The sequence below is a fragment of the Lutjanus erythropterus genome, chromosome 11 (genome assembly GCF_056507025.1).
Source record: "Lutjanus erythropterus isolate fLutEry1 chromosome 11, fLutEry1.hap2, whole genome shotgun sequence".
Classification (NCBI taxonomy): domain Eukaryota; kingdom Metazoa; phylum Chordata; class Actinopteri; order Lutjaniformes; family Lutjanidae; genus Lutjanus; species Lutjanus erythropterus.
In genome coordinates this window covers 4,589,384-4,613,916 of record NC_139327.1, presented here as the reverse complement: position 1 = coordinate 4,613,916, position 24,533 = coordinate 4,589,384, and the positions used below count along the sequence as shown (strand labels likewise).

The following is a 24,533-nucleotide window of genomic DNA, read 5'->3' as shown; positions in this document are numbered from 1 at the left end:
CACAGCAAAACACTTGTGATGCCAAAACACTGACACCCACATAGGTGCTTTGGGGTCTGTCTCTCTTTCCTCTCACTCTGTCTTCAGACAGCAGCATCATCATTTCCTCCCTGCTTCACTGTGGCAGGCAGCAGTGGGGTTAAGCTGCCAGCGATGCGATGATAGTGAGAGGGGGACTGCAGCTGGGGGTTGCAGATAGCACATTCTGTCAAATAGCGTCAGGCTGCCTGCATAATGAAGTGAAGAGAACGACGGTGGGAGAGGAAAAAATAGGAAAAGGGGGATGGTTTCATTTGTTATTGCTGAAACTGATAGGGCTTCACCACAGTCTCAAAAGCAGCAGGAGCCTCAGCTTATAGGCAGGACTAGATGAAACATGAAGTTGTCGCCTGATTAATTATCAGTGCAACACACATCACATTTTGTCTCCCTGAGATGTGTGTATAAGGGATATGGTCTCTATTCATCTAATTTGATAGAGACTCTTAGACCCAGTGTACACTGGCTAGGCTGTGCAAGCACATTGGTAAGGTTCACACTTGTGCTGCCTATTCACAAATATGTTGAACAAGTGTTCAGCCCAACACGAAATCACACACCTACTGTACATGGTTAAAGGAAGTTATACTAACAGTGTATGATATATGATATCTTATTTTTTTTATCTTATCTTAGTTTTGGCTTTTAATTCAATTCAATGTACTTCACTGGCATGAATGTCAAAAGGACATATTTATTTATTTCAGTCATAATAGCACTCACAGTATTGGAGTTTTGCTGATACCTGATATGCAAACATGTTGCAACTCATTTTGGTCAAATGTCAACGTCGATATATGCAAATATTTTTTTCCCACCAAATTTCGAAGAACATCAAGTCCCTTGCATGACAGCATGATGACACTGAGCATTTATTGCAAATAACAACTTTGCTATTGCTATTCAATGCTTCAAAAAACCTCCACACCGCAGCAGACTCACTCGTGTCACATGTGCGTAACTAAAGCGTTATCTGATGGTGATGTGCCGATATTATTGTTCATCACTGCATTATACTCACCAAAGTAAATGATAAGATCAACAATACATAAGTCAGATGGGGCAAGTAAAATAAGCACTCACATGAACAACAACTGGATTAGGTAGACCACTTAATTTGGAGGTAAAACCAAAACTGAATGCATCTAAAATTATATTAATAATCACAACACAGTAAAACTGTAGGCAAGCACGGTAGGTCACAGTTTAAAGTTATAATATGGAACATTTCCACATTATAATGTACACTGTACGTTATATATTTTGTTGAGTTGTATACTTTCATTATCCCAAATGTTTCAAACTATGTTCAAATGCAGAAAAATACAAGATTTATTCATGGTAACTGTGCATGTACTGTTGTTAGTTGCTACTTGCTAATGGATACGTCAGAGAGTGATGAAGGAAATATGTAAACACACTCTGTAGTATTTACCAAATGCACCCTTGCAATTTGGTGGTCTTTTTAAACTGCCAAAATCTCCCATCTCTCCTTCTGCTTGTCAATGCATTGTTGCCTCACACTAGCGTTACTACCTGCTCTTTTGGCCCCACCACCAACCTGGCATCCACCTGCAGACTCCAACGGGGGTTCAAGATTTTTGCTCATCACTCTCTTATATCTTTATGTAACCTTAATCTGCAGGGAGTGATGAGGTCAGAGCCTAGACACCAAACTCTATGTTTTGCTGCTGAAATAAACATTCTAAAATGTGAGCTGTCTGATTGAACGTAAATAAAATAAAATTAAAACTACATGTGTTTTAATGTGAGAAATACCTCAGAAATTATATTGTATGTTTAACCTGAAATAGGTCTGCAAACTGTGATGGATGTCTACAGAGAGTTTGGGTAAAACTTTTATCATTCTTCATTGTTTATGCATCCAAATGACTCTAACAACTCGTGCCCAATAAGTTTTTTTTTTTCACTTCAATGATGTTCCCATGTTTTCTAGATGATTCTACAGATGTCTAGAATAAAGTTGGGATTTAAAGGTCCAGTGTAAGATTTAGGAGACCTATTGGTAAAATCTAATATTCAGAACTATGTTTTCTTTAGTGTATAACAACCTGCAAATAAAAATCAGGGTGTTTTCATCACCTTAGAATGAGCCCTTTATATCTGTAGAGAGCACAGTTCCTCTTCCATGGGGGCCACAATATTTCCACAGTAGCTAATGCTTAAAAGGGGAAGGTGAGACAAGTAGCTGGTTTAAATCTGCGGCCTCCCTGCAACATGCCATTAAATCTGACACACTGCTCCTTTAAAATAAAACAGAATGTTAGAAATATGTTTTAAGCGAAAATTGTTGGATAAATGTTGTTCTGACTAAAAATATTAAACAATTTCACCAGTTACTTTTCATGATTTATAGCAGACAATTTATGGTTGATGGACAAAAACATTTGTATGGTCCTTTAAAATATTTTAAGGTGTTTTATTTTATTACTTTAAAGTGTAAAATAAAACATTTATTACAAAGCATAAATTAAAGGGAAACCTATCGACCAACCACTCTCATTCAAGGCAGCCTTGAAGACACGCTGGCTGATAGAACTGAATCACATTACTGTTGCTTTAGGCTGTTTATCTCAAGAGCTGCGGCATTTGTCATCATTGGACTCCCCTTGATCAATGCCTTCTTTATCATGATATGTTTCTAAAGTGACTTCTACCCCACCACCACAACCGCCACACACAAACACATACACACGCACGAATGCCTGCACGCACACCTGCACTTCTCCCCTCAACACCCAATGATTTCATTAGTTTCATATTAGGATTGATGGGGCTCTTCTGAGGGATATAAATCAATTTGAGAACACTTTTCTAAACCTTAGCCTCAACCTCCAATGGAGCCATCACGCAGAGGGGTGGCTGAGGGGCAAGACGCTGGAACTGCCACATCATTGGTTTGCTTTTGCTGGGTTGGGGGCAGGGGAGGAGAGGCACAAGTAATTTTGCCTTCAGGGTTTATGATCGAAAGAGTTCCCCCTTCATGCTCTATCTATCCACCCCAAAGCTCCCCCTCTGCCCATTCGCCTCTTCTACAACCACCTTCTCCTTTCATCCCCAGTGCCTTCCATCCATCCTTCCATACCGCCATGATTTACAACTAGTACTCATGTGCTTCCTGGGAATTGATTTCCAGGGAACTGCGCCTTGTGCCCATCCTTTCTGTGGGGGCCATAACGATCAGGCTGTGGATCATTAGTCTGGACCACTGTTTTCCACTGCTCTGCTGGCTGGGCGCCATACATCTCCCCCCTCCTCCCGAGTCACAGCCGCTGTTAAATTGCCTGTCCCCTTCCCTCCTCTTCCTTCTCTTCCACCCCCACCTCCCCAGCCCCAGTCACACCTCATGATCCTCATTTGTCCTCCTTTGCACCACAGCATTTATTGAAAAGCATGCTGTGCAGGAGCCAAAGCCAGTGGTGAGTGTTTATAGGCCATTCAGGGCTGAGGAAATCCCCCACATGTTTCTCCTGTCCTCACATGCTGACCTTTACCTCAGCAAGACAGGCAGATGACACATCCTTCATGTTATTTGTTAAGGAAGTCACTAAAAGACAAACAGGACTACCATATTACTACAGAGGGCCTTTCATGACGGAGGCTGACTGGGGTAATATGAGTAAGAAAGTGATGGAGTCAGTTTGTCACCAAGAGGGCATCAGCAGAGCTGTGGAGCTCATGGTTCAAAGGCTCTTATTACGCCCCCTGAGGAACAATATGTTCTGATTTGTTGCATTTGCTTCTTGACAATGTGCCAAAATTGAAGGCCTGATTGAGCTTCCAGGGGTATTTTGAAAGACCAAAGCTGGTATTTTTCTTTGAGTGCTCAGCAAGCTGCCGTTCTTTCCACTTTTCTCTCACTCTGCGATCTTAAATTTAACAGAACAATAGAATAACACTCAGGTTTAGCTGTAGTGCTAATCATACTTGTTCTGTCACAGGGCCACAATCACACAGATCATGATCTGCCACATTCACATTTAACACTTCAATTGTTTCTTATATGACAGATCTGGATCGACTAAACAACAGCATCCTGGTACTCATAAATGTTTCCGTGCCTTCAAGTTGAAGTCATCGTTGCTCATGTCTTCAGAAATTACAGCTCGGAGACAGAAATCATCTCCAGCTGCTGTCTGGTGGTTTCAACCTCTCTTCAACAGGATCAGCTTTCTCAAACTCACCCACGTCTCACAGCTGCTTGATTAATTGCATTTTCATCTGGGAAATGAATCCAAAACTGGTCAAACAACCATTTTGCTGCATAAAGAGGCCGAGCTAAAACAAACAGCAGCACAGACCAACAGCCTCAGCTGCCTCTAGTGGCTCTACACTGTGCTCTGGCATTGGCAGTGGAAGCTTCTCGAACTAGAGCCTGGGCCTGGCAGCATGCACTGGCAGCGATGATTTACAACAGCATTTAAGTGAATCTAATAAGCAGAGTGAATGCTTCCCGTCGCTTTGGCATGGCCCGTGCCTGGGCCCTAATCATTCAAATATTTTGGCAAAAAGCAATGCCCCGCTTCTCTCCAAAAGAGAATAATGAGACACGGAGCTCTTAATCACAGCAGATCAGTTCAAATAAATGAAAAGAGAATCAAAAGCATTCTTTGCCGAGGCAGCCCCTCTCTCTGTCCAAATGAGCTGACAGAGGGCCAGATCTGGGAGATGGAGATTTACCCAGGAGATAGAGCAGATTTTCCATGAGTCGTGAAGCAGTGTCTCACTCTGGCAGACTAGAAAGTAGTTCTGGAAGGAACAACGAACAGCTTTTGCACAATTTTCTTGAACTTGGATATTCAAAGTAATTATATACAGTATGCACACATATACAGACAGACAAACACAAATATTCTGACCAGCCCAAGAAAACCATGCCCCGCGATCTTCGCAGCTTTTTAATCAAGCACTCCTCCACGCTTGTTCTCCTATCACACCTCAGATGCTTTCTGGAAACCCACGCAAAGCAACGCAGTAGCTCTGACACCTCATCCAAACTCAATAATTCACCATGCTTTCACTTGCCAATTCTTCCCTCTGCCAATCTGAAACCCTTCCACACACTCCGCTTGCTGAGACAGCGCTCTAACAAACGATGCTGTCAGTTAACAAGATGGAAAAACATTCTGTTAATTTTTTCTCTCCCTCCTTCCCTCCCCTCCTCGGCGAGGAGTCTTGATGTGCAGAGACGAGGGCTGGATCACAGCTTGCCTGGGGGAAGCCTGACACAAGACAGGCTGCCGCTGACATGATGAGCCTCGAGACTGCTGGCAAATTCTTGTGATGTCACTTCCCGCTCTCGACAGCTCTGACACCCTGGCGTGGGGTACAGGGAAGACGAGGAATTGAGGGAGCTGCTGGAGCACTGGTGGAGGTGGTGTTTGGGATGGGGAGGCGGCGGGCGGGGGCTTGATGAGAAGAAACACTGGTGCGTCGACTGTGCGGCTCTTCTGTTTTCTTTAATGTTCCCGCTTTTATCAGCAGTCGGAGCTGTCAGCGGTAATCACGCTTGTAGTGAAGAGCTGCAGAGACGATAAGCTCGGCCTGTCAGCGCCGCATCCACCGCGGCAGACATATGCTGCTGCCGCTCTCCGTGTCTTTCTTTATGCATGATGGCATTCTCCCCAGAGAGAGGAGAGAAAAAAGCACAGAAAGAGGTGGATCATCCTCACCAGGAAGACGGAGAGAAAACTATCATATCTCATTCTTCCTTAAACTGGTGTGTGTTGTGTGTGTCATTTGTAACACTAAAGTGATCCTATAATACTTAGTAGAAGCACAGGATAGGCACTAACATGTCCCTTATGGCAGCATTTTGAATATTATAGTGAAATAGATAGTAGGACAATTAATTAATTCACACTACAGAGAAACTACTGATTATTGATATGATTTGTAATGCCACAAAACAAGCGTTAAAAGGGCAACTGCATCTGTGTTCTTTTACAGATTTTCAGTGCTGTCATTCTCTCCAAACCTAGGGTGTTTATAAGTAGCAACTGAGGTTGTCAAAAGTGTCAATACAATACTAACATTACATAGTATTGAAAGTACCAAAGCTCAGTCATTTTTCTTCATGCTGTGGTATCGAAGGAGGCATTGAGTATCATTTTGTTATATTAGTATTGTATCGAAGTTAAAAATTCTGGTATTGTGACAACTCCCACACCAGCTTGCAAGTAAAACATTTAAAATGTCTTGGGAAAATAGCATTTGGACATGAAGACATACTTGTCTTCATGTCCATTTGATCATTCAGATTTGAATACACCACTGGGAAGCTACAGAATGATATTAAAACCTCAATAAAAAAAAAAAAAAAATGTACCTGCCCTTTAAACAAAGATTGCTGAAATACAAGGATGATGAAAATTTGTTCAAAACGAAAACAGTTAACCCACAAAGACACTAAGCTGAAAGGCACACAACATCAAAATTAAACTGATGCTGTTATATTTTTTCCTGTGGCAGCTTCACGTGAGGAGGCTGGTGTGTCACTAATAACTGTCACATCAATCTACATAGATGATGATAAATGTGGCCTCGTGTCAAAGCCGGTGCTGTCTATTTTATGGCTACAAGGCATGATCATTACAAACATGAGTAGTAATTACATGCGCAGAAAACATGGGATGCTGCAGCCGCACCATATGCATGACAGGTGGCGTGCAACATAAATAATGGAACGCGTGGCAGTCAAAAGTCGCCAGGCATTCGGTTACCAATTATCCTTCTCTTGTGAGCGTTAAAGCGCTGTGCATTGTTTACCGTTAACAGACATAATTGAATAATAATGCCCCGGCCCCACCTGTTCTCTGTGTAGGGGAGATAGCTCTTTGGTTGGAATAAATGAGCTGTGCTCGTCTTCTTCCTCCCTCCTCCTCTCCCTCTCTCAGTCTGACAATGAGGCTGAGAGGCCTGCCCTCGCAATGGCCATTAAAATAATGTGGCCTAACCTGAGCAGGGGTTAACCAGCTAATGTCCTCAGTACTGCTCCTCTGTGGACATGAATAATGCAGATCAGGTTCCTAAACAAGCACACAAATGAATCTATAAATCACCCAGGTCAGGGCAATCTTATTACCCCCCACTCCACCACCTCCCTCCCATCTCTCTCTCTCTCTGATTCGTCCCCGTCAGGCTCCTGCTGAGGGAGCTTCCTTGTATAAACATGTAGTTAAATGTCCTGTTGGTTTAATAAATAGGATGTGGGCTAACAACACAGTCACACTGCCATGCAGAATTTCATGCATTATGCAGTAGCTCACCTGGTCTCTTTTCATACTGAGGTGTTTAAAAACACAACATTGTTAAACTATCAGTTAATGTCAGTGAAAATAAATTTTGGCTCATGTAAAAACATGGTGAGTCAGGCATTTTCCTCTTGTCTTTTATTAAAGGAGCGACATGTAAGAATTTCACATAATGAAAGACAGTTTCAATGTTATGTCCAGGTCGTTTATGTATTGTGATGCACTAATATCTCCAGAGATCAGCACGCTAATCAGCTGGCTTTGGACCATCCTATCTCATAATACCTTTTTGTACCTTAAGAGGTGACAGTGAGTCACAGTGACATCCAGTCTGCCCTCAACATGAGAGGATGATAAAGTAATGGGCAAGAAAACATGTTTGGTAGCAAAGAATAAAAGTGAAACAAACGGATGCAAGAGAAGAGTAACATTATGATTGCTCTCCAAAGCTGGAGACAGCTCGTGACTAGTCAAGAGATAAAGATTGATGCTGAGCTTGCAATGTTTCTAGACCGGTAAGTAAAATGCCTCTGCTTATGTCAGCTATTTAGCAATAGCTTATAAAGTTAGCTAAGTGTATAACATGACTGACAAGTGGTCCAGACCTGTCATAGGAGTTATGTGCAGTCAGTCTGCTGGTATATATTTTTAACTGACTATGTATTTATTAGCTTGAAGATATTTTGAGTTAAAAAAAAACAAAAAAACATTTAAATTGTCAATTTACGCATAAAGCCTAGCATCACTAATTTAATGTTGTATCATTGCCACAGGCAGATTTATGAATGGGAACATGGGAACATCCTCACTTATTTCTGTCTTACCTATTCAATATTACCATGATGGAAACACCTCCTTGACCTCCTGTTGCAGTCACTGATCTGTTGTGAGGTGTTTTTTTTTTTGTCTTTGAAGCCATTTTCATAGAGATAGTTCTTCTTTATTTCAGCACTCGTTTTTCCAGTTCTTGGCTTTAGTTCCCTTCATTCCACTGCTGCTGCTGTTAAAATCTCAGATTTTAAAGTTCTTTTTTTTACTATTTGATGCCATTTCCATGAATGAACACTGGGGCAGGAAGCATAGCCTTATATGGTATTACTGGGACCCTAATTATGCTAATTTACAAGTCTCATGCACATGGACTCAAATATGCACAGATGGATCATTTACACCAGTGTTTGCCAAACTTTTTGTCTGGGGACCCACTTTATAAAAATGACAAACCATTGTGACCAAATTTACATATGCCTTATCAATAAATCTTGAATGTTCCTGACCATTTTTACTGCCATTTCCACATCACCTTATATTAGTTTGATACATGTTACTGAAAACATATAAATATGTTCAATACTTTATAAATCATAAATAACTTATTTAGGTTGAATTAACAGGTCATGTCCTTGTTTTTATTTCCTCTCATCAGGAAAACAATATAGGATATTTAGTGTAATCCATAAATGAGACTAAATATGTGCATTTAGGTGGAATTAACTCTCATTTTTCCTCCCATTTTTCCTTCACCTGAAGTTACCAGCATTTGCTGAACCTGACAAGGCATGTTTGTAGGAGCACTTAGTATGAAAAAAGTAAGAGGAAGGTAAGAAAAGAATAAAAAAATGTTCTTACGTGAAATCCACTGTATTTCAGGAGTTAGAGATGTTTATTCTACATAGGTGTTCTTGTTTTTGTGTTAATTCCTTGCATATCCAATATGTTTATTTTTTATTTGTGTGGCCATTTCTCAAAACATTTTGCTAAAACTATTCCTTGGCAAACTCTGTGTTATCAGTCCAGCACTAGTTTTAAAAGGGAGACATTTTTCTCCATTTTTAAAGCATTTATTGTTATTGTTGTAAACACATGCTGAGCTAATGTTTTTCCACAATAGCACTTATGGTTATTCTAATCCTCCTGGAATTGGGGCATAACAAGCAAATCATAACCAATGCGTGGAGTAACGCTGTGGGGACAATGCAAATAGAAAACAAGGAATCTCAGCTAATTAAAATAATGAGAAATAGAAAATAAACCTCAGCAGTTTACTCCCCAGATGTTGCTGAAATAAACTGTGAGGAAAGAGATACGTTATGAGGTGAAGAATTCTCCACAGTGTCTCTGTATACAGTGAGAGTGGATCAATATGGATTTCACATATAGTCGCAGATAAATTACCCGAACAAGTACAACCAACAGAGCACCAACAAAGCTGTGCACTTAAATCTCTCTGAGGTTTCCGCTTGTGCTCTTGTCCCCTACTCATGACTGAATAACTTGCTGAGGGATCAGCGTGAGTTTTACTATTAAACCCAAAATTTAGGGGGTGACACATCTCCTACCCAACCCCAACCAGTCAATTTCAACACTATTATCACCTCTCAGAAATGTATTCTTTAATAACTCTTCCTACACGTCCTGTGGGTTTTAAAGATTGATCGTCAAACCCTAAAGCTTGACTCCCCCATCAAAAGAGAGCATGAACAGACTCCTGGGAGCGAAGTCACTGCTGGACACAAGAGAGGGAGGATGGTGTTTGTATGTGTGTGTGAGCATGTGTGCGGTGATCAAGGAATCACAGCAGTTAAGTTCACACAGACAACTAACCCCGTTTTCATTTGTCAAATCTAGTATGCGCTCCTCCATACTCCATCAAACAAAGCCACTGCTAGCTCACAGAGTCATTTCCCTCTCTCCCAATTACAAATGAGTCCATTAGTGTGTCTGCAGTGAGCCCTGTGCTGTCTCCCAGTAATGGCTTGTGAGATTTCCATCATAATCATAATGGCTCCCAGAGCAGCCATGAGTGCAGATGGAAGGTCGCTCATAGGTAATGAGCTATCTCACCACCCAAAGGGCACATGTCTTTTGCTTTGTTATTTAGAACTGTATGCCTACGACTTTGTGAGCTGGCACACATGCTCGTGCACACTCTCATGACATGTCTCTATGTACGAAGAGGAGGAGGCGGATTTAGAAAAGGGAGGAAAGACGTGGACTGGATGCTGCCTGGCGCTGATTAACATCATGAAATTGGTGTCTGGGCTGCGACTGTAGATGCTAAATCACATAACTCGAGCCGACGCATGACAGCTAACACCAAATGCCATCCACACATCAGTTTGCACGCTGACATTCTTTCCGCCTCCCTCCCCTGGTTGTGTAGCTTTGCCAAGCAGAAATATCATTATGGCCAGCAGCGTCGGTATGACTCACCTCCACTTGCCATTCGAAACACATCATATTCCTTTCTCTGGCCTCGGAGCGCGGCAGCCAGCACATCTGCATCTTCTGCCAATTATTCTCTGAATGCTGGTCTTGGTAACATTTTCAGAGTGTGTGTGCTCACTGTACTAGGGAGCTGGCTGTCTGCATAACCACGGGGCATGTGGGGCTGGGTGGAATTGGATGATACGGCGCTCGCTCTGCCCATGTTTAATTGACCAGGGACTTATGTGTCGTTGAGATGCAAGCCATATCAGTGAGGTGACCTGACATTTTCATGTATGACTCTGGTTTCATAAAGGCCTGTGTTTATCTGATGCTTTGGCATCAGCTTGTACAAACTTTCATACGAGCAATCACTGAAGAACAATCACAGAGGGCAACATGGGTCTCCAGAGTATTGTAGAGGAAGATCTGACCTAATTGTGTGTGCTGGATGTAAAGAGCCATATAATGATGCTCAGTAAGTTGTTGGTAGCCTTGACACATGCCGGATGGTATTTACTTTGGTTTTGTAATGTTTTTTCCACACATACTGTAGCAGCCATGGCTCAATTACTTTCTACATAACAGTGAGGGTCAGCTGGGGGTGGATGGAAGAAATGGTGTAGAAAGTACAGTGGTATGAATTTACCTTATGGTGTGAGTTTTTACCTCACTGTGATGACTGGTAGAGCCTTCACTTTGCTTGAACAGTTGTCTCAAGATTCATCGTCATCAGACTGTGTCAGCTAATCATCTGGAAAATGTGAGAAGCCACGCTGCTTTGTTTTGAAGTGAAGAAATGACTGCTGGGTAAAACAGTGGTGGTGGAGGAGAGGCTACAGACAGAGGAGATTAAAATATTACTTTCTATCTACCTTAAGTTATCTTCACTTTGGTCACTTCACTGTCTCCACCAGTAGGCTTCCGCAGTATCCATTTATTCATTTATTCATAATGACAACTTCAGTGCTCACCTTTCCTTCCACTCAGCGCACATTCAACTCTGTCACCACTGTGGCTGCAGCGTGATAATAAATTACACCAAAACATTAAAAGTACCGATAAAGAACCAATAATGTTGAAGCTTTGCAAATCGAATGATATGTGACAACCTAACCTGAACAGCCTACATACAGATTTTGTTCATTTTTATCTGTATCTGTTCAACCAGCATAATTATCTGTATCTGCATTCAGATCGAAGACAGAAAGAGCTCATGTTTTTTCAACATTCATTGACAATACAATTGTTGTAGGTACAAAGCATTGAGTTAATTTAATATTAGCTTATAATCAATTGATAAACATATTTCTACATCCTCATTCTTTATTCCATATCATCAATCATTGAGAAATAATAAACTGAAAAAAATGTTAAGAAAGTGAAAGATTTTGTTTTGCATCAGAAATAGGCACTCTACAGTAAAGATATCAAAAATGCCTTTCAGTTGAATAAAATAATATTAAATTACAACAATACTATGTTCATGTTTCTTGATGTCTTAATCTTACTGCAGATCAGAGTACTGGAATGTTATATATATTTATATATATATATATATATACATATAGTGGTTACAAGTGGTGGTACTCCTTGAGAAAGGTTTTGTTTTCATTATTCTTGTTAAAGTTAAAATTTAAATCGTTAAATGTTTTTAAAATACTTATGTACTACTTGAAATATGACCTAGTGATACAGTTAAGTACAGTAATTGCTGCCATTTAGTTGCTATACCTTTAACCCTTCAGAAGCATTTATATTGAAATTTTAAGAAAAATTAATAAACCTTGACATTTACTGTTACCGTCTGTGCTTTAAATGATAACATAATAAAAATTTTGTGCCATACTGCCCAGCCCTAGGCACAGCTACAGCTATTAGAGCTAGAGATAATAGATTTCTCCAAAATAGTCCTGGATGATCCACAATCTTACAACATAATACACTCAATTATTAATGGTGGTAAGAATGATCCGTGGGCAGACCTCTCGGATTGGGTCTGCCCCCACAGTTGGGTAATTCAAAGACAGCTAACATCCCACTGTGCTGAATCAAAAGGAATAGAGTATTTACTACTTATGCAGCCTTTTTTTTACATTAGCCATTAGGGTGTTCAAATGATAGAGAAATATACATAAGGGTCAGCCACAGTTCTATACTTAAGTTCGCTGGCTCCCGGGAGGTCTGCCATCTCCCTCAGCTTTAATTTGAAATCATTCAGAGGCAAAATGGTAGCTGTTTGATTTATCCCTTATTACATTGCTTCTTAAGAATCTGTCAGGCAGCCTCATGAATTCATTCATCTCCATAAGCTTTCTCAGCACCACTTAGGCCTTGTGTAATCTGGGTGAGACCCCTTATCACTTCATTTGCACAAGCAGGAGACTATCAATTCCTGTCCAGTATCTGGGCCAGGGGAATTAGAGCAGAGGTGTTTGGATGTGTCCAGACCATGCTGCAGTGACAAGAAACTGATTACACATTGAAACACCATGCAGGTGTTCCATTTCACACCCTATATTTACTATATTAGTGAGCATTAGTTAAATACATTTGCTGCTTTACTGCTTACACTCTTTTCAGTGTAGATCACAATCGACAGGCAATTTTCCACCATGAGCCATTGATGTATTGCCACTGTGAAAAGAGAGACACTCAAAGCATTTAGCTGGTGCCTAGCTCGACACAGCAGCCTCATAAAGGCAGACAATGGCTGAGCTTAATAAGAAACAGAATGGATCCCATGAGTGTGGAGGACCCATCAAGCTGGGGAATTTCATTTAATTTCCCCGGGGCCGGGTATGTCTTGTACACATAATTAGAGCCCAACATGCAATGCTCCTTGTGTTTTGTCAATAATTCCCCAAGGAGCAATCAGGACAAGGGTTGGACATGCCTCTGTGACCTGGGCTACTTGCAACAAGCTCAGCCACCTAATTACACTGCCTCTAACAAGCAGTGTGGTGGTTGCAAGGGAAGGATGTGGGGGGGAAGGGGACCGGCCTGAGCCCAGGAGCTGACTGCGTACAGCCCCTTCTCAGAGCCCCTGATGTCATTAGGATTGTTTGTGGCTGCCGCCATGCATGCTGGGACAGCGTTGTCATTCTGACAAGCCTGTTCTCTATTTCCCTCATTTAGGATCCTCTTCTGTCGTGACTCACTGCCTCTGGTGGCTTACACAGCAGGAGATTAGGGATATGGTCCTGTACAGCAGTTATTTGCTTGTGAGACTTATCCAATACATTTCTGTGGTGTATAATAATCTATCTCATGTCCATGACGACAAATATTGTTCGTCAAAATATCCTTAGAAGGCTATTCTAGTCCAGCCAAAAGCTGATTTACATGACACAGTCATTAGTCAGTGTTGTTGCATTTAGCATATTATTTCCTGGAAAAATCTCATCCACAACTAAAAAATGCTAGCCGATGTCCACTGTGAAGGATTTAATGTCATCTAGCGATGGATTTGTATATTGCAGCCAACTTGATCCTGCTCGCCTCACCCTCACCTTTCAAGTGTGTAGGGAAAACTACAGAAACTAACAAAAAGCCCTCTCCAGAGCCAGGGTTTGGTTTCTGGTTCAACATGGCGACCTCCCCACTACCTCTGTAGATATAAGTGGCTCATTCTAAGGGAATGAAAACACAATGGGCCTCATTCACTAACATATGCGTAGAAATATTCTTACTGTGTGCACAAAATAAGTTCCCACACAAAGTCACTGTCTGATTCATGAAACAAGCGCACCGGCCAGGTTTGTTCGTACCACCATGTGTATGTTAGCGAATTGGAATCATTCTACATCAGCGTACAGCCCACAGGCCAAAACCGGCCCACCAGAGGGTCCAGTCCAGCCTGTGGGATAACTTTGCAAAGTGAGAAAATTACAAAGAAGACATTCATTTTAGGGTTGAAACGATTCCTGGAGTAATTCGAGTAATTTGATTACTAAAATCCGTTTAAATCCAAACAACTGTACAGCATACTGTGTTTGGCATGTGGGGGTTGTTAAAGACCAGAGTATTGATGAGTGCCGACATTTAAATTTTGATGTAATTTATTATCATACGGCATCATCTCTCCTCTCTGCATCAATGCAGCTCCTCCATACACACACGTACAGTACAGACACACAGAGGAGGTCAGTGTGATTCTCTGACCCTGTCTGTATCTGATCTGTTGACTTTCTTCATCAGCAGGATGTTTTATAAAGACAAAAAGACTAAACCTAACTCAAATTCTGGGCTTTTCCCTACATATGAATCCACCCGCGATTCAGTTTTCACAGCAGCAGAGAAGCTGCGTGTGGAGGAGACTGTTGTTAATGACGGAGTTTATTACAACAGAAACTATGACATCAACACCGACCAGATGCACTTATAAAATGAAAAAACTGTATAAGGAGGCCTATACGTAAAACAGGAGAGTCTGTGTTTCTCTGTGAGAAACTTTCAGATCTTCTCACAGCAGAGTGAACAGGTGAGGGAGGAGAGGAGGGCAGACTGATCACTAATCAATCACTGATGCCTTCGTCCTCTCGGACTGATTAAAAAATAAAAATGCCAAAGTTGGTGACAAACCAAACCTGGGTGTCCACACAAATAGTCTAAACTCTGCAGAGTGTAACATCGTGCTGTTTACAGACAATCTGCTGTCATGAGTTTGACAGAGAGACAGAGGGTCGTGTCTAGAAGGGAACCCTAGACCCGCGAAAGATCGCGTGAGTTTGATTATTTTAGTAGAAATAACGGACACAAATCTCACAAGAGTTGTGCAAATAAAGAGTTACCTTCTAGACACGAAAAAAAGCAGAAAAAAACAGAAAATCATGTCGTGGTGCTGATGTTTTTAATGTGGCGGGCCGCCATAAATAAAACTATTCACTGATCCACAGAGAGTCACTGAAACACTGATCACTGACCTGCTGTGATGAAAAAAATACTCAGATTCTTTACTTAGGTAAAAACACTAATACCACAATGTAAAAATACCTAATTACAATTTAAAAATCTTGCATGTTACTGTTTACTTTTTTGAGAAATCAGCATTTTTATTGCTGATGTTGTACTTTAATGGTATTCTTGTCGTTATTTTTTGATGACTAAATACAGACCTGCAAACTCATAAGAGGAGAAAAAGGTGGCATGTTGGTAAACCAGTCCCCTGTTGGGGGTCTGGGAGCATCTGTCCTGCTCCAGAAGAAAAATGTTGTGATTTTAACATGTGAACAAAACATTCTGGTGACTGTTTCAGTTAAAAGAGTTAGTTCCATCTTCTGTTTGTGGTGTCTGCAGACATTACTACCTTTACTTTTACCTTTGTACAAACAAGTAGAAAGTAAAGTAATACCAGTAAAAGTAAATCTACAGTAAAAATAAAGTTACTTTACTGAGTATTTTTACTTTAGCAATTTATAGTTGTTCATTTAATAGACCTGTCTTATTTTTTCTTTATTATGATTGTTCTTAAATAAAGCAAAAGTAATGTAATAGAAAAAAATGCAGAAAGTGCAATATTTCTTATATGATTACTTGGCAGAATAATCGATAGACTATGCTTTAATTTTACTGGTCCGGCCCACTTGAGATCAAATTGAGCTGTATGTGGCCCCTGAACCAAAATGAGTTTGACACCCCTGATCTACATTGACAGGCTTGTAGTCGCTGCCTGCAATCTGCATACTGACACGCCTCCTTTTCTCTATATAAGGAAATACATTTGGATCATGGAGGAAGGGGTGAAATCATTGTAACTTAATAATAATAATAACAATAATAATAAATAATCTAGCACAATACATTCATAAAATGCAACAAAAGTGCTTGACATAAAACCACATAATCATAACATTTATAATAAGCTTCTAAAAACAATGAAAATAAAATCAAATAAATCAAACCATAAAAACACTTCTAAGACTTCAGTTACAGGTTTTTTTTAATGATGGCAGTTCTGATATGCTTTATATTTAGTTACAAAGGGTGTTTCAACATTTTCTAAGGCGTATGCCTGGTCTGAGGCAGTTCTACATTTGTTCTCAGAGTACGAACAAATACATGTAAGAAAATATTAGATTTGTGCCTAAAACATTTGTACGCACAGTTTAAGCACAAATCTGTGCGTACACACTGTTCGTGAAAGAGGCCCATTCAATCTTATTTTCAGATGATTACACACTAATGAAAACATACTTGTAAATATAATATCAGCCATATTCTGATAATAAATTCCCATAAATTTTACACACTGGACTTTTAATCTAGAGGCTATTACTGATTGATTGCCAACTCCACAAGCAGGAGGTCGAACAGGAACACAGTGAAGCTCAAATATCAATTCAAACAAAACTGCGAGAATGTGAGAAACTGTTTGTGTGCATTATCTCTGCCATACACCGCATTATAGTCTGCTGCCCAGTTAATTTGGTATAATTAACCGTCTTTGTGTTCAGTGCACTCAGTTTGCTTTCACCATCTGACAAATCTCAGATAGAGAAATCCTGCCTTGGCTGCAGGGATAAAACCATTTTCTATGGGTGAGCTGAGGTTGCTGTGGAGATCGGAAAGACAGAGAGCCAGGAGCCAGTCAATTCTGAAGCAACTTGCCTGCAGAAATCATTGGCTTGACAAAAGGGCAATGAGGGGGCAGAGGGTTTGTGTGAGAGTCACTGGCCCAGTTGCTGGGGGGGCTTATGTGCAGGTGAGCCGGGCCTTGACTGACATCCGCCGAGCGCAGTGAGAAAGTTTAACCTTGGCGTGTTGGAGAGCTCACTCTCAGCAGGGAGAGAGGGCAGACAGAGAGACAGTGAGGGATGAAGAGAGAGTGTGTGAGAGAAAAAAAGATAGGCGCTGTGAAGGCTTTTCTGCATAACAACAACCAATTTTTTTTTTTTCATAAGCGGCCTGTTTCCAGAGACACTGATTTGAACCCAAGGTCTTACTCCATGCATTATTAAAGACCGGTAACTGGCAACACTGCCTCATAAATAGAGATGAGGACAGACACCCGAGGAGCCGGGGTGCTGCTCACTCTTGATCGGCCACAAATCCACCGGCCTAACATGACCCAGAAGGTTCTACATACACAGTACGCCACAGCACACTCTTCTACCCAGCAGCCCTCCGTTTGGTTTCTGTCACTGCACCTGACAAATGGCACCACATGGAGTAAGTTCATTATTCACAGGTCAACGGTATAAAATATTTATGTAATTTAGTTCGACTCAACATGTTTTGGCAGCATGAGTGTTATTTCTGGCTTAGAGCTTAGGCCAAATTTAGCAGTGCTGCTAAACCAACCTTGGTGACATTATTAGAAATATGGGGAGAGCTAATGATGTGCTTAACAGATGGCTCTGAAAAGAGTTCAATCACTTACCAAGAATAATATGCCATGCCTTCTATATCCTATTGATAAAAGAGTCTTGCCGCAAGAAGACAACTAATTCTTATATTACATGTGCACAACTTCAACAGTGGAAAATATCTGCTTTTATACTCATACTTTTTTCAATATATATACTGGACATAACATTTTTTAACAGTGGTTTTCTTTCCACTCCAAAGACTCTCTGTATGAGGCCAATCTCATAAAGTCTTTGATATATGTACACAATTTGACTGAGACATTTTTCTTTTCCAGGTCAGGAAAGATGGAAATGGCTTTTTCTTTCCACAGGAGCGAACATCTCAGTCAAACAGCATATTTATGGTTTTTGTTGCTGATTGAATTATTTTCCATTCCCTGTGTTCTCAGCTTGCGCTGGGAATTGAATCATTGCCTTTGAAACATGATTCACTGCTGCGACTGTTTTTTTTCCTCCATTCAATTTCAAGGACTTGGCAACCTTGTCCTATTCAAACGTGTGCATTATTACTTTTTATTGTTGGCCATAAATGAATGGTGAGGTTGAGCACTCTAGAGGCAAGTGTAACACATTAGGGCTTGTATAATATCACGTCTCAAGGTAAGAGTCAAACCTCGACAATCCTGTGTTTCAGCACCAAAACCGCCACGCAGGAAGCCATCAAAAATCATCAGGAGGGATTCTAAACAGCAATAGTGCAACCTTTGATGAATGCAGAAAAGTTTTAGATTGCATTCCTCTTGCTTTTGAATAAAGGTGTATTTAAGTGTCTGCTCCTTTACAAAAAATAATCACAGTACGGCTGTGTCAATGTAATCAGCGTGGGTCCAAACACTTCAACCACGAATTTAACAACTTGGATTCTTTAGACCATTCAACAAATATTTAACAGGCACATACCACAGTTAAAGTTTACATAATCCTGAAGTGCCTGGGAAAGGTCTCATATAAACTCAGACATGTCTGATAAATACAAGGCAACATGATGCCTTTTGAATTCGTAGAAGCCTTATCAGACATGAACTGTTTCTGCATGAAGACTGAATGCCAATTTTATGCAATTATGCAAATAGTGAGTTTGTGTTTCATGGAAACTGTAAAACTAGAATTAAATGAAAGAAAAAATCATCATCACCATCCATGGTGATCTTCCATTCTTTATTTTTATCATATGCATGACAGCAATCTTTTTGTCAGGCAGGTCTGTTTTTTACTCTGTTGTAAACTATAAAAGCTAGAATGGACAACAGATGGTACAAACACAACATTGATGACATGTTGATTATAGTCCACATGTTAGCAAGTGGAGTTGTGCTTTGACAGAATGAGGATTTACTGTACCTGCTTGGGTGATGAGGGAGGTTTAAGCTCTAGAGCTAGCTACTGTAAATGGGTCACAGTGAATGTACAGTCAGAGGAGGATGGAGGAGGGTCAAAGCCCCAGAGGGAAGCCAGCCTGCTGACTCCCAGTTCAACACCACAGCTCCTCAAGGCTTCTCTCGTGTAACACTGTCTAGTACTTTTGTATATGTGGTGCTTGTGCTCGAAATAATTAGAGTCAGGGCTCAATATTAACCATGGCCCAATGGCCCATGACCACAAAAAGTACTCTGTTGCCACCCAATAATTCACGTGGGGGGGGCTGTGTGGCCACTAAGTTTTATCTCCATACTGTGAGCCTTTGCCAACACAACATTACAGTTCCACAATCATCCCGATTCCTTTGTACCCTTTAGTTCCACATTCTACAAAAACAGCGAACAGTACTTCACCGTCTAGTTAGATCCTTACAGACGAACTAGAGGCCCAAAAGGATAGCACTGAAATTTTGTGAGTGAATGGAAGCAGGAGTTTAAGTGGCTAAAATATGACACATCTAAGGACGTAATGTGTGTTGCCAGTTTCTTCAACCAGGTGAGAAGTCTGTCTGATTTTTCATCTGAAACAATACCTTCAGGAAACACACCACATCATAATTCATAGGAAAAGTGACAACACAGTGTCACAGTTAAGGGAGGCTACGTTAAGTTGCCTTTTCTGTATGTTTTTATAAAAGTTTACATTTGAACCACCAAAAATGTACTTTGGCCACTAAATTTAGGGGCTTGAAAAAAAATATTAGTCTCTGCCTGAGAGTGGTGATATGTTCCAGAAAGCAGGTGAGGTAGCTTTAAGCAAACTGCACCCAAATATCTCAGAATAAACCTAAGCAGTATGAATACAAATCACATCCACAGTGTAACATATCAACACGCGAGGGCAAATTCCCAGCACTGGTGTAACGAGTGTAAATTAAGAAAAAACAAGATGCAATCTGTTGGCAGGGGAATATCACAGACAGAGAATATATAAATAACCTGTTCAGCACATTGACAGACTGACATTCTCACCTTATGTCCCCTTCTTATTTCTGAGGAAAAAGGGATGTGAAAATTTGTGTCAATTAGGCCGCTTCCATTCAATTACCAGCATGTCAGTTGGGGGGAGAAATGTCATTCCTCTGACCCTCCTGTAGCCTTATGCTATGCAGTGTCATTACTGTATTGCTGGGTGGAGGGGTGGGATGAGCTGCACTACAAGGGAGGTTGGGCGAGGGGAAGGAGAGGGGGAGGTTTCACCGGGAGGACAGGCATGTGGGTGTGCGTATGTTCGTGTATGTGTGGGACTGTCTGGGGAGTGTTGCTGCCTGCTGACCTGGTCATCCATCAGACAGGGTCCATCCATCCACCCCCTCCTACCTCCACCCCCTACACGCCCCTCCTCCCCCCACCCCGGGCCCATCAGCGTGACTCTCTGCCAGGCCTGGAATCTCCACATTAATTTCTCATCTGTGGCGCCCTAATGAGCTCCGCCTGCTCGTCCACCTCTGAGACCCTGCTGATTATCAGACAGGGGGGCGACCATTTGTCAATGGCAAGAGGTGGCATTTACACTGCTGACCTTGCTGCCAAGGAGAGAGGAATCAAAATGGGGAGAAAAGAGAAGAGTAGGAAAGAATAGAAAAGCAAAGGAAAGCAATCAATAGCTCAGGAGCGCCACACTGTTTGCCGTAACAAGCACTGCCATGTGAAAAGACGATTTTTATTCATGGAAGAGAAGATGGGGTCGTTTTATCCAAGTGTCCAAATGTCCATCTGTCTGTCTGTAAACTCGAGGCGTAATCATTTTTTAACTTAGTATACTGACTTCTTAAATGACTTCTCAAAGGGAAATATGCGTGTTCCTTTTCTTTGTATCTATGTGTGTGTGATGGTGAGTGGAGGCTCGGTGTTGGCTGTGACGATGAGGTGTGGGCCTGTGTGCACGCGCCTCAGAGGGAGCAGGGATTTGCCGGTTATTGGATGGAGGGGAGCGGTGTAGGTCTCTGACACCCGCTAACCTTGGCCAGGGCTACTGGGACTCTGGGGGTATCCATCACTGTGGCAGCCTCAAGACCCAGACCGGGGGAAAAGCCACAGAAGTTGCCGGGGGAGGGAAAAAAGCTAGTAAAAATTTAATGCACTCCGCAGAGCGGTCATGTCATACTTGGTTATGGAAAATAATCCCAGATGCCTGCAGTGCTAAAATGGAGCTGTAATGTGCTCGCCTCCTAACCCGGCCTGACAGCCATGATGTACGACTACCATTACCGGAAAATATCACTTCAACTAACCCGTGATCCGGCTCCGCTAAGGGTCATATTATCCATGAGGAACAAATTACACTCCCCCAAAGTAAATACAAATTTCCTACACTGACTGGGTACAAAGCACAGAGGGGGGAGGGGGCAGGCGGGAACGTTACCTATGACAACGCTCTGCAGAGTGACAAGGATGATAAAGTACATGACAAATCACTGGCTGACAGGGTACTCTAGTGCAATCAGCCTCAGCCTCGGCCTAGCGAGCACCCACTCAAGCCTGTAAACACTACTCTCTTCCTTTGGAGGGGGCAAAACACATAATCTTTTAACGCTGACAAGTTGCTCTCTCCTTTTTATTACTCATCCTTCCCACTGCGGTGGAAAGAGGGAGGGTTCGGTGGGGGGGAGGGGGAGGATATAAAATGGTTTTATGTACAGTGCTGCCGAGTGATTGAGAAACTCGACTCTTCTGCTGTAATTGCCTGAGGGCAAACACAGCAAAACAATAAAGGAAGAGAAACAGCAAATATATTACCAGTTCAGATCTTTATTTTATGTCAAGGACAAACAGGTTCTCTCGGCTGCTCTAAAGCACCCACTTAGATCCCTCGCCTCCAATAAGAGCAAAGCACAGCAAATTACAGCACTCCGTTGCATGGCCATTAATAAGACGCAAAGCATTTTCAAAATGGCATTTACAGCTTGTGGCTGCTGATAGAGCGAGTAAATAACACTTAGGAAAGGTGTGGCCTCTATAAAAAAAAAGCCCAGAGGCGAGGGAAGGAGAAATAAAAAAGCTACAGAGTGATAAAGTCCTGCAGATTACAGCACAGAGTCATTGTCTTCACAAAAGGCCTAAGTAACACGACTGATGAACAGTTAAGCTGGAAAAAGCACTTGAGCACTTGCAGATATTCATACTAAAATGTTTGACTGGCAGTTTCAAGGTGCCACTTACTAGCAAAAATCACTTAAGCATTAGCAAGCCCAGACAGAGTGAGTGCCTGAGCGCTCTTGACAATATTACAAAGACTGCAAAGACAAGGTGCAGAAATTTGCTGCTAATCAAAAAAGATTATGTTGAGTGAATGTTTCTGTGCATACATTTTTGAAAAGAAAAACTAAATTTAAAGAGGCAGGGTGCATTTACATTTGTAAAAAGTATTTTGTTGTACATGTGCTACAGATTTAGAGAGGTTTTTCAGAGCTCTGGACCATGCCAAGCGTAAGGGGGGTGTTTCACAGTCCACCTAAAAGGTCTCAGATGGTGGAAAACCTGTTGGTGTTAACTACACCATGAAACAAGCAATGTTATTGGTGCTTTGGTGGATGCACATGACAGACACCTGAGGCTATGGAGCTCTTTTCAATGTGCTTTCCTGCCAGTAAAGCGGAGCATCGTAACTGGGAACAAGCTGCTCCAAATGAACAGGCCAGTCCTGTCTGGACCCAATAAAAATGACCACCTGATCCTGCCCAGATCCACCGAAAGGATAGAGTGCGGAGTGGATGAGTGGAAGAGCACATTTTGCTGATTGACTGTGTTTCAGGAGTGGAAGACGAGCCAAACCACATGATAGCAACAGACAAACGTGGTCATCCTTGCCAGCAAAAGCTTTGAGAGGAGGTTTTTGGCCCCTTAGCGTGCGCTTTTGCTTTCATTCCACTGCCAATTTAGAGACCACATGAATCCTAAGTGGCCCACTGTACAGTATAGGATGAAAAGAAGGCAAATCATCCCATTTCACACTTGCAACATAATAAGACTGAAATGAGCAGTCAATAGTGAGGCACAAATGCATGACTTCAATTTGACATATGCACAAAAGCCATGTTTCCACTGCATGGTAGGTTTCAGCTCTACTTGACTCACTTTTGTTTACTACTGCTGATGCTGGTTTCCAATGCAGATTGTAACCCCTAAACTAGGGCTGTGTATTGGCAAGAACCTGTCGATGTATGATACCTATCACATTACAGCAGCTACGATTCAACATATTGCGATATATTGCAATAAACTGATGAATTAGTATTCTTTTAATCTAACTGTCACAGTATATAGAACACATTACTATATATATAAAATCAGAGTTTAAAGGCAAACAGACAGTGAAGACAGATAATGACATAGATCACAACACACTGCCACAAATCATTGCATGTATCAAAATATCACAATAGTGGTTTTGAGAATCATAGTATCACATACCACAAAATCACGATACTCAAGCGTTTCAATATTTCCTCACACCTCTACCCTCAACATATACAGGATTCTTAGCTAATCATGATAGCAACACCTCATGAAACTTCTGTGGCATGATCTTCAAGGTGACATAAACAAACAAACACAGGAACAATGGAGGATGTCAAAGGGATGGGTCACAGCAAGGAGAAACACTTTGTTTCAGAAAAGGCTGAATGCAGCACGACAAAAGACAGCCAAAAAAACAAAGAGATTGGGAAATCCTATATCAGAGTGCAGACAACAAGACGACTCAGGTTCTCTAGGACTCTAGTGATGATTCTCTGACCAATCAGTGATCTGCAATGTTTTCACTCCAATATTTTTAATATTGGCTCAACTCGTTTAAAAACTTGAGGTGATACAAACAAAAGTACCAGGTAGCAGGTATAGAGGGTATATATATGATGTCACAGTAGGCAGTCACTGCAGTTACACCTGCTGAGTGGCAAAAAGACATTGAGTGTCAGTGTTAGCTTTCAACTTTAATGCCACAAAAGCACAAAAAAACTTCTAAAATGAGAAAGAGCTGTTGTGTGATTGACAAAGAGATTCAACAAAAGATCAGGGCAATCTTTTTACAGCTAAAGAAAAGAGAAGCAAACAGGATGCTGCAATTCACAGGAACAACTGGAATCCAGGCACCGAAATGTGGTTTTGTGTCAGGTATGTTGGGTTTTTGAGTAAAATCATACATCAAGTTATATACTGTGTTGACTAATGTTACTTATGAATTAAATATTGAGCATATTTCATTTATATTCCAGACAATAATC

At 41.3% G+C, this 24,533-nt stretch overlaps 1 protein-coding gene across 13 annotated transcripts in view; it reads right to left on the bottom strand.

The window, feature by feature from the left end:
• auts2a (activator of transcription and developmental regulator AUTS2 a) overlaps window positions 1-24,533 on the bottom strand; it is a 373,611-nt gene that overhangs the window by 95,868 nt on the left and 253,210 nt on the right. The window lies entirely within an intron of this gene.